The following is a 12,400-nucleotide window of genomic DNA, read 5'->3' as shown; positions in this document are numbered from 1 at the left end:
CAAGCCAAATATGCCAAGGAGATATTAAAGAAATATGATTTGGAAAATTGCAAGCCAATATCCACTCCTATGGGCACTGACACTGTCCTCTGCACTGACGAGAATGGTAAGTCAGTAGACAGCAAATTATATCGAGGTATGATAGGCTCTCTACTTTACTTAACAGCCAGTAGACCGGACATTCAGTTTTCAGTATGCTACTGTGCTAGATATCAATCTAACCCTAAGGAATCTCATTACATTGCTGTAAAAAGAATCCTTAGATATTTGCAAAGCTCAGTGAACGCAGGTCTGTGGTATCCAAATACTCATGATTTTACACTCATCGAATACACTGACGCTGACTATGGACGGGATAAGCTAGAACGTAAAAGCACCTCTAGAGGATGTCACTTCTTAGAAAGCTGTCTTGTATCCTGGTTCAGCAAAAAGCAGGCGTCAGTAGCCTTGTCTACCACTGAAGCTGAGTACATTGCTGCTGGTCATTGTGTTGCTCAAGTCCTATGGATTAAGCAACAGCTTGAAGACTATGGTGTTCAAACGAAGACAATTGAAGTCAAATGTGACAACAAAAGTGCAATTGATCTCTCAAAGAACCCAATTCAACACAGCAGAATGAAGCATGTCAGCATCAGACATCACTTCATTAGAGACCATGTACTCAAGGGTGAGATCAAGCTGACCTTTGTCCCAACGGATGAACAGCTTGCAGATATCTTCACGAAGCCACTGGCCCATGAGCAGTTCAGCATACTGAGAGAAGCAATTGGTATGTTTAATCCTCTTCAGTAAATTCCTGTGCTAAATGAATATGAATGTTGAGTGAATTACTATGCTGAATGATTGATTGTTTGCTGAGTAACTCATCAAAACTGACTGAACATCAAATACTGAGTAACTTGCACACTGAGTAAATTAGTTTAAACTTAAACTTTAAAATCATCCGTAAATGCAATACTGACCACTCAGAATATCAAACGCTTGACATTCTAAATGCTGAGTGTTAGATCCGTCAGCATAAATGCAATAACACGCGTATAGCCCTAGGATGACGTATTCGCCGTATGTGTCATAAATGCTAGGATCTTTATCGGTACACAATCCCAAGGCAAAACTGACACATGGATTTGATTAAATCCACACCGCTCATTCCATCTATAAATAATGGGTAATTTCCCATCTTTTATTCTTTACGCTTAATCAAATTCTAAGGCAAAGAAACTCTCTCTCTCAAGATCCTTCTAAACCTTCCACATCCTCGAAAATGACTAAGGTTTCTTACAATACCTCCGGTGCCGGCCACCAAAAGTCCAACTCCGATGAACCTACTGGAAATCCTCCTACGCCGAGCAAGGAAAAAACTGGCCAAACCTCTGGTCAAGGAAAGACTGTGAAAGTTCGCACCTACTCCAAAGTTTTTGAGAACGTACGAGAATGGAAAGCTGAGCCCTCCAGATGGGTCTCAGAACACTTCGTACAGAACGAACAACCCTTCTGCGAATGGATTTCACAAAACGGCTGGACTGAGCTGTTTTCGGTTAGGGATGAAACCTATCCTGACCTAGTGAGGGAGTTTTACCACAACCTCAAAGTTGTCAATGACAACACTGACTACCTGTGCACTGAGGTGAAAGGCAAAACCATCTTCATCAACCCTCTCTACATAGGAAATCTTCTTAAGCTAAAAACTGGGGGAGCAAGGCTGAGAAGATCGGGAGATCAGGACAAAACTAACTATGCACACAACTTTTGCAAACCTGAGGGTCACTCAGGAGAAGTGTCAGCTTCATCAATGGGTCAGCACCAGAAGATGGCTCACTACCTGCTGACCTACTTCATCTACCCGAAGATCAACTGCACTACATCAGCAACAAATTTCGAGCAGTGCTTTATATGGCACATGCTGACGTACACTCCCATCAACATGCCGGTCTTCCTCGTTGCTGGTTTCCTTCGAAGCACTGGCACGATGCGGCTTGGATCACTCATCACCAGAATCCTCATTGACCATAAGGTTGATCTTGAAGGTGAGGAGAAGAATCGAGGATCTGAGATCACAGCTGCCTCGCTGAGAGCATTAAAGTTTGGACAGCCCTTGAAGAAAGGTAAAGCTGCTGCTGCTGGCCAAGCTGAGGGAACTGCTGAGCCTAAGAAAGGGCGAAGGACTAAGGCCCCAGCTTCCCGCAAGAGGAAAACTACTGAGACTCCTACCAAAAACGTTAAGTCTCCAGTAAAGAGGCAGAAGTCAGCTGGTAAGTCAGCTGAGAAAAGAAGCAGGCAAGGAGAGCCTGGAACTGAGGAAGCTACTGAGCAACCTCAGAAGAAGCAGAAGTCTTCAACACTGACTCCACTGAACGCCATACCTAAGAACTTCATTGTACCGGGTGACTTTCACTTCACCCAGTGTCAAAGTACAGAAGCTGAGCATGATGAACATGAGGTTCAACTAGATGATCACTTCATCTCTCAAGTTGAGGAAGAACTTGACGGTGACAGTACCGAAGAAGAAGAGGAAGAAGCCAACAGTCAGGATGACACTGAGGACTCTGAGGAAACAGCCAGTGAGATTGAGGTTGAGCATGCCGATACTGAGTTGGCTGCTGGAGTTGAGCAAGTACTCGACCAACACACTGTTGATCCTGCTAAAGAGCAAGCTGACCAGCCTCATACTGAGCAACAAGAATCTTCCCCTTCTCACTCAGGAGAACCTGATCATACTGACACTCCACCTCGTAGAAGGCGAAAGTTGGTCAAGGCCAGTGAGAAGCTAGTTAGTGAACCTCCTGTGCAACTACCAACTCTTCCTGACTTTGTCGTCTCAAAGACAACTAAGGACCCTTCTGCTGTCAAACTCAAGTTTTTCAAATGCCAATCCACTTCCACTACATCGGTGCCATTAGAAAAGCAAGCCGCTATTTCTTCTCAACAGGAACATGCCGACCCCAATGCTTCTGCAACATCAACAAGTCAGGTTAAGCCGTCTACTGTTCATGCTATTTCCTCAAGCATAGTGCTGACTCCACACACCTCTGCCGTCAGCACAGACATTATTCGCATTACACCTTCCGCAACTCAACTCTCTGCCGATCAATCAACTATCCCTAAAACTCAAGTGCAGATTGAGAATACTATTCCAGTCACTGACCTGGTAACTCCTTTCACTCCTCTTCCTTCCGGTCATACTGATATCCCTGAAGGTTCCCAAAGCCATCTGAATGCCACTGAGTCCGGTAAAAAGATCATTGACTCAGTACAAGCATTAATCAGAGACCTTCAACATTCCACTTCTCCTGCTGCTGGCTCTTCAATTCTTGAGACCACCCAGCTTTCCCAGGTCACTCAGCTTCTCAACGAAGTTAAGGGACTCAAGGATCTGCTGAACGTCGTCTTATCCTTCCAAGCACAGCAAGCTAAGCAGGATTCAATTGCCAAGCTGGCTGAGATCCAGCTGACAATCGTGCAACACCTGAACTCTCTCCATCAACAAGTCCAGAAATTGTCAGCTGTGAACACTGACTATGCCACTTCATCTGAAATCAAAATGCTCTTTGCTCAGCTTCATACTGAGCAACTTAAGACCAACGAGCAAATGGTGTCGTACAGTCAGTGCTCAGTAGAGCAAATTGGTGAGGCTATAAGGTTGCTTAATCTGAATAAGCAAGAGATGGATACTGACGCAATGAAGCAGAATGAGATGATGACTCTCGCACAACAAACTTTCAACCACATTCGTCATAACAACATTCCACGTCAGTATTACGACACAGCTCTCTTAAAAACCTTCCACCAAATCTTTGCTGGCCTTACTGAAGCTCTTATCTGGCAAGGCAAAGCTCAAGCGTTCAGCGTAAATATGCTCAGTGCTGCTGATCTCAAAGTACCCGACGAGGTCTCAGCTGATGGAGTTGCCATTTTTGATGGCGTAAATGAAAGTGATGAGAAGCTTAAGGAGCTATCCCAAGAACTGACTGGCGTTGTATTAACTGATGCTTTCAGACTCCCTAAAGTTGACAAAACGGGGGAGAAAGAACATGCAGCAAGAGCTCAGCATGAACGAAGTCAGTCATCGCATCACAAGAAAAAGAAATAGATAGGCTAGCCCAGTTTTAGACTGAGTCACTTGTAATCTAATTCTATTTGCCTTATCTATAAAAATTTTTGTTGTGTAATTACTGACTTCTATCTATATATCATATTTGCATCTCTTATTCAAATCCTGAGTTATGATATATGTTATTAAGTACTGAGTCATTATGTATCTTCAATTAAATCAGCTATGTTTAATACTTGTAACATTCATTGACTAAATGATATGCTGATAACATGTTTGACATTGACCTATGTGTTTATAAAACATTCTGATAAGAACTCATTGAACAACAAATTACTCAGCGCGCTCTATATGACTAAAACTTCCGCTTAATACTGAGTAAATAGAATATGTTGATATAGCTGACCTATATCTAAAAACTGACCTTAGACTTACTCATTTAAACCTTTAAATGTTTTGAGTAAAACTAAGTCAGTAGCTCAACCCTTACGGGGGAGTTTGCTCAATTATACTAGGTCAACTATTATGGGGGAGCTCATACTGAGTTCCTCGCTGAATAGTTTTGCCAACATCAAAATGGGGGAGTTTGTTGAAACACCTTTCCACATAATTTTGATTTGACAAAATTGTTTAAGTATAATTTAAAATACATATTCTAAACACACTAAGTTTAAATGCTTTGATTTATTCTACTAATGTGTTTGTTCAATGTTGAGTTAAAATTGTTATAAGACATAAGAATTAAAAGGCCCAAGCCCAATACGGAAGCCAAGGCCCAAGTCAAACAACTCAGTACAACTCGGCCCGCGTATGTCAAGACGTTGCCGTTTTGAACAAAACGCAACTCAGCATAAGGAAGGATCTAGAAGACCTTCGAGAACAACTTCAAGATGAAGCTGCTGAGTAGTCTCGACAAAGCGTACAAGAAAGCAGCTGGCAAAGGAAAACTTCCAGACAAAGTATTTCCCCTTTGGGCAAAGTTCAGACGACACAGTATGCTGTCCAGTTGACTTTACCATAAAAGGAGAGACAGTCTGCTGAGCTGACCGAGGACAGAAGATACACAATTCTGATTGGCCGAGAGCTCTGAGCAAGTCAGGATGACAACGACATGTAGCCGTTTCCCTCCAACGGTTATTTCGAAATTCGAAATGACCGATACCCAGACGTCTCTATAAATAGTGCCATCAGAAGCTTCACTGAACACAGAACTTGATCAAGCCATTACGCTGACCAAATTTCTACAAGTTTTGCAAGCAAAGAAGCAAAGCAAATTTCTTACACTACAATTCTTATATCTGTGTAAAAGTCTAGAGTGATTGTTTCAATCGTCTAAAGTGTCTTAGCAAATCTTTGTATAGGACAAAACACTTATCATTTCTAGAGATAGAAAGGAGAGGCTGAGTACTCGGTTTTAGTACTCAGCGAGAGATTAGGATTGAGTAGAGGTATAGAGGAAGGTACTCTTGTCATACTCAGTTGCTGATATTGTAAAAGGTTTGAGGCTCTACCTTTAAAGAGCTCAGTAGAGGATTCGAAATCTCGGAACGTGTTCCGGGGACAGGACGTAGGCTTAGAAGAAGCCGAACCTGGATAAATCTGCTGAGTGAAGTATTTCTTACCTTTAACTCCTTATTTATATTGCTTGCTTAAAATAACCAAAAACTGACCAAGTAAAGAGGTCAAGTTGAGTTGTGCGCGTTGAACGTCTGAGCTCAGGAATAGACTCTAAGTGCTATCTCCTGACTCAAGCTAAGAAACTGACCTAGTCACTAGTTGACTAAGCCAGTATCTTGCTGTTTACTTAGCGCCGCTGTTAAAACCTTTTTCCTTAGAAAAAGAGGTCTGCCCTAATTGCGAAAAAGTTTAAATAGTTCCTAACCCCCCCTTGGAACTATACTTGCAACCTTACAAGGGACCAACATCCTTCACGCAGGGCGTGCTTGAGACAACAAGACAACGAATTGGTCCACATGCAGGAGATTTCTGACGGAATGGGCATTTACGCGGGGCGTAGACCAATTTACGCGGGGCGTATCATGGGATTTCTGCACCAAATAATGTTGCTCCATACTTGTGCTTTGTGAAATTACAAACTTGCCCTTGCTTGATGTCTATAAATAAGAAGCTCTTGAACTTCATTTGACACCAATTACATACTAGAGAGCTACACTATACTCTTTTCTTTCCTTGTAATTTAGATTCAGATTTTGTAAGTTAAACTCTCCCCCTCGAGAGCTTGTTCGTTGTTCCGGCGTTCCATTGACGTTCCGTTCCACCATTTGTCACCAAGCTCGAGAGTTCCACCTCCACGACCTAGGAGACGGCTTTAAGTCCAGTTAGCTAGTTCCAAGGGCGGATTCTCCCTTTTTACTTTCTAATTAGCTTGTACTCTTCCTATGTACTAGGCTTGGTTGTATTTCATCTAATCACTTTCCATATTTATAATTTATGATTTATAATCTCTATTTCCCTTTATGTGTTAATGTTTATTGCTTGTTTTGATATTGATAATTGATTATTGTGTAGGAGAACGCGATTACCGCCGCCATTCGGGCTATCTTTAGGGAGTTATATAGGTGTTGCCTTACCGGAAGTGACAAACCGGAAACCGTAGGAATTGACAAGCCACGGAACTTACGGGCCCTAGTTTCTGATTCCCCCGCATTAGACACGCCTTGACTAGGAATCACGTAGTCTAAATACTTCACGGGTCAGTTCTACTACACTTGGTCGTCTTTGCAAGAGTAAACTATTATCCGTATACATTTAGAGTCATTATTTATCATGGTTATAACTTATCATATTCATCCCACTTCATAGAGTTTTAGCTACATAAATCTGTGTCGCCAATAGTGAGGAATAGTGTGTAGTTGTGTCTTACTTAACCCCAAAGTAATTACCGCTTAAATAACATACGAAACCGAGTCGTCTAATACTTGTAATTATAAATCCCGTGGATTCGATACCCGGTCTTAACTGGATTATTACTTGATACGACGGGGTACACTTGCCCCTAAGTAGTCGTTGCGTCTAGTAGAGTTAGAGCATTAGAAAGATCACATCCATATTAGTAGTACATTCATCGGAATACACATTTAAGTCGTCGTAAGAAACTCTACCACTAGGCGCGCCGCATCAAGTTTTTGGCACCGTTGCCGGGGATTTATAATTTCCTACAATATTAGACAAAAACGTTTCATTGTTAGTTTAAGCATTTTTTTTGTATAAATTGTTTATATATATTTTGACTAACATTATTTTTTCTTGTGGATAATTCTTTTATACTTGTTTTACTTTATGCACACCCGATCAAAAAGTGATTCTCTTATTCCTATTGATCTCGAAATTGAACGTACTCTTTGTAGGATTCGAAAAGAGAGAATGGCAAACCCCAACGCCGAGGTCAACCAACCCGACGGAAACCAAAGGCCACACGTGAACAACGTCCGTGGGGGCAATGATACGCGTTCGATGATGGAGATCCTTGCACCGTATCGTCCCCAAAATCATAACGGCATTGTCGCTCCCACGATCCCGGCCAACACATACGAGATCAAGACCGGAATGATCCAATTGATACAACAATGTGGTCAATTCGGAGGGGAACTCCATGAGAACCCCAATGAACATTTGGATAAATTTCTTATGTGTGCCGATACCTCTCGGCAAAATGGTGTTTCCGTTGAGGCTGTGAGACTGAAATTGTTTCCTTTTTCATTGACAGGATAGGCGTTGGAAGGGCTACACTCATTGGAGGCGGGATCCATCACGTCATGGGAAGAGCTCGAAAAGGAGTTCCTTTCCTACTATTTTCCGTCGTCCAAAACAGTCAAGTTACGGACCGATATCACATCTTTCAGGCAGTTGGAATGCGAGGCCCTTCACGCAGCTTGGGCTAGGTTCCGAAAGTTGCTCCGAAACTGCCCCCACCATGACATCCCAAAGCATGACTTGGTAAGCACTTTTTACCACGGGTTAACTCCCACTAACCGTGCGACTGTTGATTCCGCTGCAGGTGGGGATCTATTTTGGAAGTCAGCTAGTGAGGCCTACGAGCTCATTCATGAGCTCGCAAGGAAAAGTGTGCAATGGCAAGAGGATCGGCTTGCCGGCCCGTCCCGACACCAGACATTCGCTGTGGAGAAAGAGGCCCCGAAAAGCTCCATAGCTGAAATGAACAAGAAGCTTGACTCGTTGATCGCCCAATTAAGCCTCAATAAAAGTGTTCAGGTCCTGATGTGCACTCACTGTGGTGGAGACCATGATTCGTTTAATTGCCAAATCGGTAGCCCCTTCGCCGGCGATGCCGAAAACGTAAATTATATAGGAGGTAACCAAAGGTATAATTCCCATCCGAACTCCTATTCTCACCACAATAATAATAATAATAACAGCGGATGGAGACCTCGGTACCAACACCCGAACTTATCATATGGCAACAATAATAACGTGTTGAGGCCCCCATCCGGCTTTGAGCAAGAATTTCGGGAAAACGGGCTCGGGCAATCACAAACCGCGCCCGATAATCGAAACGCTCCACCTTCCAACAATGTACACGACCAATCGGTCACGTCCTTGTTGAAGGACATATTAACCCGTCTTTCCGATAGCGAAGTGTTTTATAGGGATCTTAGCTGCCAGATGGCCCACCTAAACCGTCAACAACAAGAAAGGCCACTAGGAACCCTCTCGGCGAACACTGAACAAAATCTGCGGGGTAAGAATAGGGAATCCGGACAAGTGATAACGCTCCTCAACAATAGGAGTTCGGACCCGTCAAGCTCCAACGCGGACGTCTTGCAATAAGCCGCCATACAAGAAAGTCGAGCTACTTCGACTTAAAACGTAGCGTCGGTTTGAATTCCTCGAACCACTTGTCTATATGTATTATAAACGTTATCTCCTTTCTTTATTTTGCATTATTGTCTTCATCTTTACTTTATTTTATTTTCCCCCTTTTTCTTTTATTTTCATAAAATCAAAAGAAAAACAAATCCCACATTAATCCAAAACTCTTAAAATACGCGGGGCGTACAACCCATTGCGCCCCGCGTAGTTGTGTGTCTGCCCCTTTTTACTTACTAAAGGACACACTACGCGCGGCGTACCTAAATTTGCGCCCCGCGTACGCTTTCCCTAAAACAAGCTCTTTTTAATAGATGCCACGTAGAGGACACGCGGGGAGTACCCTAGGGTACGCCGTGCGTATTGTTATCGTCGTAATTTATAGCATTTTTAGTATTTAATTACTAGTTATTTTGTACCATTTTAATAAATTTTAATAATGGTTTTTGTATATTTTCTTTATTTTATGTATCTAAGCCAATTTGTATGTTTTTTAGGCACTTTCGCAAGGTTTTCGGCACAAATAACCAAGTCGAGGCTTAAGGTGGCAACTCGGGAGTAAAAGGGACCAGAAAAAAGGAGTTTTAGTGACACCCAGCGTGCACTTCGTCGCGGATAGGTGCTGTAAAATAAAGTCCAATTGTTCACACTAGGACAGATTTGACACATTTTCGTATTTTCAACTTATCTCCCTCATACGGACTCGAATTGAGGCGATTCAAAATGCGTTGGAAAGCTAAGAGAAAGATGAACAAATGTCTAACAATAATCATCTCCAAATTCGAAGTGCATCAGGCCCAGAAAATTATCCAAAGTTGATGAATATGTTGAAGCCTAAGATTCCTTTCACATCTCAACTCCTAAATTATTAAAATCTTCCCCCATGCCCTCTTAAATGCTAAATTCAGATGATAAGGAGTGGGAGGCCATAAGGATGACTTAGTCTTTGGAATTATGTGTGCCATTTTACTATAAAAGGAGGCCTTGGGTGCCATTTGAAGACACACCAAGCTTATGCTTAATTCCTCCCTCTATAATGTTATTTTGTTGATTCTTCTCCTTAAGAATCAGTTATTTGTGTTGTTGTTATTGTTGTTAGAGTGTTGTTTGTGCAAAAGTTCATCTAATAAAAGTAAGTTTCAAGTTACCGAAGAAGTTCGTTCGGTAATCGTCATTACGGTTTCTTCTAAACTTTAATCTCTTTTATTAATATGAACTCTATTATCTATCTTTCTAAAGTGTGTTTTAATCTAATGATGGGCTAAACCCCTCTTAACTAAGGCTAAAAGTGGATCTTAACCTTAATTATGTGGTAATTACGTTTAACCTATTTAAGTTATCTTTATCCTTTTTTGAGAACTAACTTATGATTCTTAATGCTTGTAGGAGATGGGCCAACTCTCTACTTGGATATAATTAATCGTTTATATTGACCGTGATTAAATTGATTAATCGAAATTCATAAGTTGGACCTAATGACCATTTAGTGTGGCTTATTGGTTTTCCAAGGTTTTTCATGAATCTTATTACAAATCTTTAATTTATTACTTGAGCCGGACCAAGGGAAAGTAATAAATCGAAGGTTTGGAAATAAGAAAACTTAATGCTTCTTTGGATTAATTACTTGAGCCGGACCAAGGGAAAGTAATTAATCGAAAGTTTAGAACTAATTACTTGAGCGGTTTTTCTTGAATCTTAAGTAATCACTTTAGCCGGACCAAGGTAAAGTAGGTTAAAAAGGTTTAGATTAAATCTTATTACAAATCTTAGATTTATTACTTGAGCCGGACCAAGGGAAAGTAATAAATCGAAGGTTTGGAACTAAGAAGACTTAATGCTTCTCTTGATTAATTACTTGAGCCGGACCAAGGGAAAGTAATTAGTCAAGAGTTTAGAACCAATCTCGAGAACTAATAGTTAATAAGAAAAATCGCCATCTTAAGAAGGATAAAACAACTTAAAAGGGGTTAAGTGTTATTACCAAGCAAAGAGGTTAAGTGAAGCTAAAAGCCTTAGTTTCTTTTATTATAAGTAATCTCTCACGTAATTTGTGTAATTTTCATTTCATTTCTTGCTTAAAGTCTTAGCTTGGTTGTCCAACAAACTCTACATTTCGGTTGTTTAAATAATAGATAGGGAGCAAAAAGATTAATACTTATAATCACCATCCTCGTGGGAACGATACTCTACTTACACTTTATTACTTGATACACGACTAAGGTACACTTGCCTTCACATGCACGTATACGTAAAACGCGCATCAAGTTTTTGGCGCCGTTGCCGGGGATAGTAGAATTATAATATTAATCTAGTCAAACTTCTATTAATTTAGACGTTTTATTTTATTTCATTTTATTTTGTTTTGTTTTATGAACACAAGAAGTTTAAGTTGGCCTTTATTATTGCCCGATCCTGAAATTGAGCATACTTTCCACAGGAACTTGGCTAATCGAAGAGCAAACATGGCACAAGAGGAACATTCCATCATGGATCTACTCACTCCAAACCGTTTGGACATGAATTCAAGTATCGTGGAACCTACCATTGGAGCAAACAACTTCGAGATCAAGCCGGCAATGATCCAACTTATACAAAACTCCGGTCAATTTGGCGGAGATCCGAGAGAAGATCCAAACTCCCATTTAAATAAATTTGTTAAACATTGTTCTATGCTTAAGCAATATGGGGTACCACCAGAAGCTATTAAACTAAAATTGTTTTCTTTTTCTTTAAGGGATGATGCAGCTGACTGGTTGGATTCTCTCGAGGCCGGATCCATTGGGACATGGGATGAGTTAGTTAAGAAATTCTTAGCTAAGTACTTCCCTCCATCTAAAACGGCAATGTACAAAAACGAGATAAGTTCTTTTCGCCAAACCGAGAGAGAGACATTATATGATGCGTGGGAGCGATTCCGTCGACTATTGAAGAAATGCCCACATCATGGATTTGAGAAGTGGCAACAGGTTAGTATTTTCTATAATGGTTTATCTTCCGCTAACTGTGCCACAATTGATTCCGCCGCAGGTGGAAACATCCTTAAGAAGACCCAAACGGAGGCTTATGATTTAATCCAAGAATTGGCGGAAAGGTGCTCTCATTGGCAAGCGGAGAAAAACCTAGAAACAAGAGCGGGAACATATTTGGTTGATTCGTCATCAAGATCCGGCATTGATGAGTTAAATAAAAAATTGGATCTATTAATGGCTAATTTGAACCAAAATAATTTGTGTGATTTATGTGGTTTAAGTGGACATAAGAGTGAGGATTGTCAAGCGGCAAACCCATTTCTTGGGGATACCGCTAGTGCAAACTTTGTGGGAAATTTTAAGCAATCTAATCCTTATTCCAACACATACAATAATGGTTGGAGAAATCACCCTAATTTCTCATGGACTAATAATCAAAATGTGCAAAATCCGCAAAGACCTCCACCCGGATTTAATCCTAATGAAAAGAGAAATGTTGGTGATGAAGCTTCGGCTATTGTAACAATTCTTG

At 41.1% G+C, this 12,400-nt stretch overlaps 1 non-coding gene across 1 annotated transcript; it reads right to left on the bottom strand.

Annotated features, from left to right (window-relative positions):
- Nucleotides 1–11,742: 11,742 nt before the first annotated feature.
- On the bottom strand, nucleotides 11,743–11,849 carry LOC136204439 (small nucleolar RNA R71). The gene has a single exon (XR_010675280.1). It is a non-coding gene; the product is annotated as a small nucleolar RNA R71 (small nucleolar RNA).
- Nucleotides 11,850–12,400: the final 551 nt, after the last annotated feature.

This window comes from Euphorbia lathyris, chromosome 8 (genome assembly GCF_963576675.1).
Source record: "Euphorbia lathyris chromosome 8, ddEupLath1.1, whole genome shotgun sequence".
Taxonomy (NCBI): Eukaryota; Viridiplantae; Streptophyta; class Magnoliopsida; order Malpighiales; family Euphorbiaceae; genus Euphorbia; species Euphorbia lathyris.
Note: the sequence above shows the minus strand (reverse complement) of the source record. Positions and strands in the feature narration are given on the sequence as shown.